The sequence below is a fragment of the Drosophila pseudoobscura genome, chromosome X (assembly GCF_009870125.1).
Source record: "Drosophila pseudoobscura strain MV-25-SWS-2005 chromosome X, UCI_Dpse_MV25, whole genome shotgun sequence".
NCBI classification, from domain to species: Eukaryota; Metazoa; Arthropoda; class Insecta; order Diptera; family Drosophilidae; genus Drosophila; species Drosophila pseudoobscura.
Window position 1 is genome coordinate 32,961,339 of NC_046683.1, and position 7,081 is coordinate 32,968,419.

Here is a 7,081-nt window from a genome sequence, read left to right on the forward strand (position 1 = left end):
TATGGCACCTGCACTTATATAGAACCTGTAGCATACAACGTACAGGGTCGAGGAGCTGATGATAAGTAAACGGGAGTAGGAAGTACGCGCTGGCTTCGGCTTTTGTCTCTGGTCGGCGGGGTGTGGGCATGAAGGAAATTTTACTACCCATTTATAGCTCTGGCAAATGGTCGAGATAAGAATTTATAAAAAAAAATCGCGTACGAGTAGGGAAAGGATACTAGGAAACGGGATACAGGGGGGTCAAAGGGACAGATCAGCATGTACACGTGAACGAAGAAGATCACCGGTCAGATCTTTGTCGGCTGCGGTATCGCCCATTGGCGAGAACGCCCACCCTACCATGATCCTTCAGGGCCACCTATTAATCGTCAGGATCCCTCCAACAAAGACTGCGGTGGGTCACATCTCCGTTTTTCGAGGTTGCATGGTTCCGATATAATCTATTTAGCCACGGTTCATTTCCAAAACTACTTTATTTAAACAATCCATAATTCTTCATTTAAACTCCTATCAAACCTAACGCTAATAGGATCTAGTCCCTAATATAAGCCTGCTATTCGGTATCGTCTTACATTTATAGGGTATTACTAGTATTAAGAGTATCATAGGGGCGAGGTAGCGTATAAGGTTCTTAAATCTATAAAAATGATTAGTAGTATGTATAGATAAAGGCAAGAAATAGGTACGTGTTCATCATATGAACAAGGAAACGTCATATGTCATTACGGTACTTGGGCAGTGCCAAAACCAGACAAAAATCGGGTATATGGAAAGTCGTTTAAAGGCATGAGTAATACGTGTGTAAAACCGTGATCATGGTTGAAGACCAACGAATAGTTACCGCACATTCATTCTTTTCAGATGGCTTACTTGTTTTTTTTTTTTTTTTCTCTTATAATCACTTACGAGACGATTAATAACTTTGACTCCCACGCAGAAAGATCTTTCGTTGTGTGTTGGATGAGGTGATTTGATGGGTGGATGAGTATGATGATGTGTGTGATTGTGATGAGTATCTGCATAGATGATGAGATGAATGCGTGGCAACCAAAATCAAAAACTGTAAAAATAATTGGTATTAATACACTACTCATTTGTTCAAGTTCGACTTAGCCCATGGACAGGAATTCCCTTTTGGTTTATACCGTATTTACTTGGCTTTTGCACATTTTTGCCGTATCAAAAGAACATTGTTAAACAGAAAGCGGCTAAAAAAAAAAAACAGGGTTTCGCATATCGGGTCTAATTTCGAAAGAAAGATAGAGAATATCACTAAATCCGATGCGGGTTCGATGCTTCCCGGCTGGAGACCGAGTTCCTACTCGAGGTCTGAAGGTGGCACACGATTGTACCGGGCGCAGGTAACATCAGCTGCTTCCGATGCCAGGGGTCAATGACCGCGGTCCATCTGCGGCGTGAGGTTAGGTACCCTCGCACACTGGATTGCTCGTGGGGTGACTGGTTTATTTGAAGAGTCACTCAGCTCATCCCCATGGGTCGAACGTGTCCAGGCGAAGATTGCAGAGCACACCGATCGGGTTTACTTGAGGAGCAAGTCCATGCCCTCGGCTACCGAACGGGGGTACGGGCACGTGGCCAAGAGGTCTCCGGGAATAACCAATCCGTATCTTCTAGACCAGCGTTTCAATACGTAGATACTAGTGGTGCTAATCCTACACGGAAAGAACAGAACATTTTTCAACGGGTCGCTGCAGCTGGGTGGATAATTACCTCAACAGAATTGCACCACTGTTTCGAAAAATGTTGATACACTGGGGGCGCTCGTTTCCAAATGGTCGACCGGCTGCCCCAGTATTGGCGATATATAACTGGCGCGTCCACTCAAATTCAATGATCACTTTGAGCCGCACTTGGCACTTGCACTAGGCTTTGACTTTGGGCTTGACCTTGTTTAGAGAACTGGGTCAGCTCAAGCAGACTTCTTTTTTTCACTGCCGGTCACTCTGACGGCCACGAGGTAAAAAAGACAGAGGCTGGGACTACTAGGTACAGCAACCCACGTTTTTTCCACACCTTCTATGGTCTTTTTCTGTTATACAGAATCCAGCCACAGCAATATTTAATGAAATATAGTGCAAAGCAGAAAAATTGCATATCTTAGTGTTGCCACTTGGTCGCAAAACAGCTGATACTCTATGTATGGTTAAAGCTCACAAGCTCTGCAACTCGAATTTTTTTCCTGCCTAGTTTTAGGCTGTAATTTTGGGAGTTAGCCGTTCATAATTCAAATACACGGCACGACAAGCGTCGAATATTACACCCCCCCGCTGAAATCACACTTTGGGGTCTTGCTAACCAAAGCGTGATCCACACTTGGAGTGCTTGATACGATTTATTGTTTAATATCTTTTGCGTGATATTTACCTATAAAGCGACCCTGGAAGTCTTCCAGCTCATAGTAGCTGTTCCCTAGTCTTTTCTTAATGCGGGCTTTCCGAAACGTAGGTGCCAGTTTCGCATTAAAGCCTTTCACAAAACTACTCTGATCAAAATTTCGTCTATAAACTTCTTGACCCACTTGAAAGTTTACTTCTCGGCTTCGAAGATTATAGATATTTTCGTTTCGAACATGCTGCTGTTTCATTGCTTCTGCAGCGGTCTTGCGAATTAGCACGAAGGAATCGTCGCGATCAAATACCACAGTTCGGTCCTCCAACATACTGAGGTTTCGTAGGAGTTGATAAGTGGAACCGCCAGTAATCATGTTTTGGCCAAAAGCAACACGATATGGGCTACTTTTGACGGCTGCATGCACACTGGACCGTAACGCATGTAGCATATCACATACAACGATTGTTGTGTGTGGCGGTGCCACTCGAGCTGGTCGGGGGTGTATCGGGCAGGACTGGTGCACGCGCTGGCTCCGGCTGTATGGTCGGTAGTATGGGGGGGTTCCTATACTGGTCCTTTCCTATACGTGCTCGCGTCGATGCCTTATCTTATTATTTTTTCGCGTGCGATACCCTGCGTATGACCGTATGACTGGTGTTAGGGGGTTGGGGAAGGAGGATGAGGAGGCTGGGGGAATTAGAAGGGACAAAGGAATTAAGGGGACAGGGAAGTGGGCTTCCGCTATGCATATCCGACCCGACGGGTAGCTGTGCTGGTGTTGGATGCAACAGCCATGGCCCTCCCAACCTTGATCATCCTATTTCCGAAGAAAATATGTCTTATGGATGATCCCTTTTCTCGCCGGGGGTCATACCTCACTCTCCCTCATCGATCCCTGCATGGCTCCTAAACAAAAATCTTCTAGCAATTCATTTCCAATTCATTAACAATATTTATTTTTATCGATAGTGCCTAAAGCTAAATACATGGGTAGAAGGAAAAGGATATATAGGTATGGGTGGAGTATAAGCTAGGGTAGTAAAAGAATTATAACTATGGAATAATAATTTTAAATATTAGGAATAAAACATATGATCTTAAGAACCGGTGGTAGGGTACTGGGAATAATTGAATGAATAATAACAATAATAATGAATATTTAAGTAGGAACTTTTGTAATTTAAGATTTCTTCATTTTCGGTGATTTGGTATTAATGCAAAAGTAAGAGTAACTAATAACCGTCGCATAGGTGTGAAGCACCTGCTGCCGCTGATCTACGCTAAAGCTTAAAGCTTCTAAAGCTCTTGAGCTTTTCGTGGGCTTAAGGCCTCTTTACAACAAAAAAAGCTCCAACATAAATTAGGGAAAAATCAAAGAATACGGGCGACCGGGCTCATGTATGGTTTTTTTCTTTTGTTACTTTATGATACAAGTTTATAAACGTTAACTAGGAGTTCGTTCACTTACGTACGTTCATGTTCCGGCCACGTCCAAAAGATCTTTCGGCGAGGGGAATACCTGTAAGTTTTGAAGAGAAGAGAGAGCACACACACATGCACACGCATGAACACGGCTAACACCAGATTATCTTGATCTTCTTTCTTTCTTTTTCTTTTTGTTTAGGGCTTTTTTTTTTTTTTTGAGCATATATAGTTCCTAAATCAAATTATTCCATCTTTAACTTCTATATTTTATACTTTATTCAATATTTATTCGTTTATTTAGATTCTTTGAGGTAGGTCTTGATCCATAGACCAAGGGGTTGGCGCACGGAAAAAGCTCCAAGCAGCTGGTTTCGTTTTATATGCGCAAAAGGGGTCAACGGCCTAATAAGCGCACATAAGATCTTTGGGGAATAAACGCACAATGGGCCACAAGAGGTTCACACGAGTTCTGCCCGTTCCGTTGGGGTTTATTTAACACCTTTAACCTTCACATGTCATGACCTGGCTTTTAGGTTAGGGCGAAGCACAGTGACAAAAAAATTCGGGTCAGGGTCTTTTTTTTTCCTGGGACGAGTCTGGTTATTCCTGGCAAGGAAGATCACTTGGCACTTTTGTTTACGGCGCTTGGCCCGGTGGCTGGATGGCCCACTCTCGGTCGCGACGGCTCGCGCTGGGGCGGCGAAGGTCTCGCTGCTAGCGGCGCTAAAGCTCGGAAACGGCTGAGGGGCCGCTCTCTGTCAGCGCTGAAGCTCGGGAACTGCTGAAGGGCTCGCTGTGGTGGATGGCGTTGGGGCTTTATGTGGAGCTTCCCAACTCTACGGTGGACCGCGTTGGCGGAGGGCGTTGGGGCGTTGTGTGGCGCTTCCACAACTCTACGGTGGCCCGCTTTGCGGCGATCGTCAGAAAATTCGCACCATCCTCTGCACAGTGGATCGGTGTTTGGTTTCTCGTCTGGGTGGATGGGGTCTTGCTTCCGAAAGGCCGGCGGATCGTGCTGATCTCCGAAGAACTTTTATTTGATTTTTAACTTTTATTAAACTTTTTTTTTTTTTTGATCTGGATAAGCACGTCTGTACTGTTCGGATACCACGAGGAGAGAGAGAGCTGCTTCTCCCGGAAATCAAGGCCTCATCCCCTCGTTCTTCCCTTTTTCTTTTCGATTTGTCAAAATGACAGTGGGAGGAAGAGGCCGATTAGAACGTCAGCCAAACAAAATAATATGGGTAGCCCACGGTGACGAAGCGCCCCCAGTAGATGGCGTGTTAAAAGCTTAGCTTTCTTGGACCCAACAGAAGACTTAGCCTATTCGCGTAGCATAATTTTATGGAAAATTAAGACGTCGATGCAAGCAATTTTTTCTTACAACAAGCGCACTACATAATCCCCCCCACTTAAATCACGCTTGGGGTGGGACACCCAAAGTGGGATCCGCGCTTGTAACAATTCATGTCAAGGTTTTATATCCTTGGTATGAAATTTGCCTACAAGGCGGCCTTGAAGATCTTCAAGTTCGTAATAGCAGTTTCCTAGCTTCCTGCGCACTCGGGACTTTATAAAGGTTGGTGCTAACTTTGCGCTAAAGCCCTTAGCGAAATTGCTTTGCTGAAAGTTACGTCTATATACTTCCTGTCCATCCTTATAGGAAATTTGTCTCGTTCGTAAGTTATAGGATCTGGCATTTCGGAAGTGCTGGGCCTGTATAGAGCCTTTTGCTTTGCTGCGAATTATGTCGAAGGAATCTTCTCGCGAAAATTGGACACCGCGATCTTCTAACATGTCTAGGTTACGCATCAGTTTATAGCTACTGGCATCGGTTACCATATGCTGTCCAAAAGCAAGCCGATACGGGGTAGTGCTTATGGCTAAATGATGACTAGACCGAAGTGCACAGCAAATGCTGCTTAATTTCTCATCCCAATTACGTTGATCCGGGTCAACATAACTTTTGATGGCCGCCAGAACGGATCTATTTACTCTCTCCGAAGCATTGGCTTGAGGAGAATAAAAGGCAGTATAGACATGAGAGATATTATATTTGTCAAGCAAGGAGTTAAAAGTGTGAGATTTAAATTGGACCCCATTATCGCTTACGATGGTTTCGGGGACCCCGAAACAGTGAAAGAGGTCTTCTTCCAGGAAGCGTTTTATGGAATCTGCTGTAAATTTTCGTACGGGCTTCAAAAATGGAAATTTTGACAGATGGTCTAACACGACAAAGATGCCAATATTTCCTGACTTGCTTCTCGGATAAGGTCCTAAAAAGTCTACAAATAATTTTTGAAAGAATCGAGAAGGTAATCCTGTATTTCCCATTGGTGGCTTTAAGGGTTGATTTGGATGCTTCGTGGTTTTACAGATATGGCAATTATTTATGAGTTCTTTGACATCCACCGCTAAGTTTGGCCAATAATAAGATCGCCTGAGTCTTTCAAGGGTTTTATTTATCCCACTGTGGGCACACAAGGGATCCTCATGGGCAGCTTTGAGGACGGGTTTTACAAGGGATGGGGGTATCCAAAGTTTCCAGCAGGAATCGTCTGTGATCTTGGTTCCATCGGCATGTTCCGCACGCCGAAAGATGCGTTCATCTTTGATTTTCAGATCAGGCAATCGGGAACTGTTCAACCTAATCTTCTCTTTAATTGACTGATATTCTGGTGAATTGAACTCAGGAGAATCAGGGTCGACCAACATGCTATCAATTGCCAAGAAGGACAAGTCTTCTGAGTGAGTACGGGACAAGGCATCGGGGACTATGTTATCACTCCCTTTTCGGTGTAAGATTTTAAATTCAAATCCCTGCAACTTTAAGGACCAGCGAGCCAATCGGGAGCTAAGATCAGCCTGCGACATTAGCCACTTTAAGGAGGCATGATCTGTAATGATTGTGAATTCTTGTCCCTCAATGTATGCCCTGAACTTTTTTACGGCTAAAACCGCAGCGTAACACTCTTTTTCAGTTACAGTGTACTGTCTCTGGCATTTGTTAAGCTTTTTCGACATAAAAGCAATTGGTACGTCTGCGCCCTCGTTGTTTTCTTGCATTAGAACTGCCCCTACGCCGATATGACTGGCGTCACAGTGTATTGAAAATGGTATGGAGAAATTTGGGCTATGTAGAACTGGCGCGGAACACATTTGGGACTTTAATGACTCGAAAGCAAGTTGAGCCTCGTCAGTCCAAATAAACTTGCGCTTAGATTTCAGAGTATCTGATATGGGTGAACTGATAGCTGCATAATTGTGGATGAACTTGTGGTACCAGCCTGTCATTCCAAGA

General features: G+C 44.2%; 1 long non-coding RNA gene across 1 annotated transcript; it reads right to left on the bottom strand.

The window, feature by feature from the left end:
• Nucleotides 1-1,072: 1,072 nt before the first annotated feature.
• Nucleotides 1,073-2,137, bottom strand: LOC117184851 (uncharacterized). The gene is made up of 2 exons (XR_004470316.1): nucleotides 1,735-2,137; nucleotides 1,073-1,676 (listed from the first exon to the last, which is right to left on the bottom strand). It is a non-coding gene; the product is annotated as an uncharacterized lncRNA (long non-coding RNA).
• Nucleotides 2,138-7,081: the final 4,944 nt, after the last annotated feature.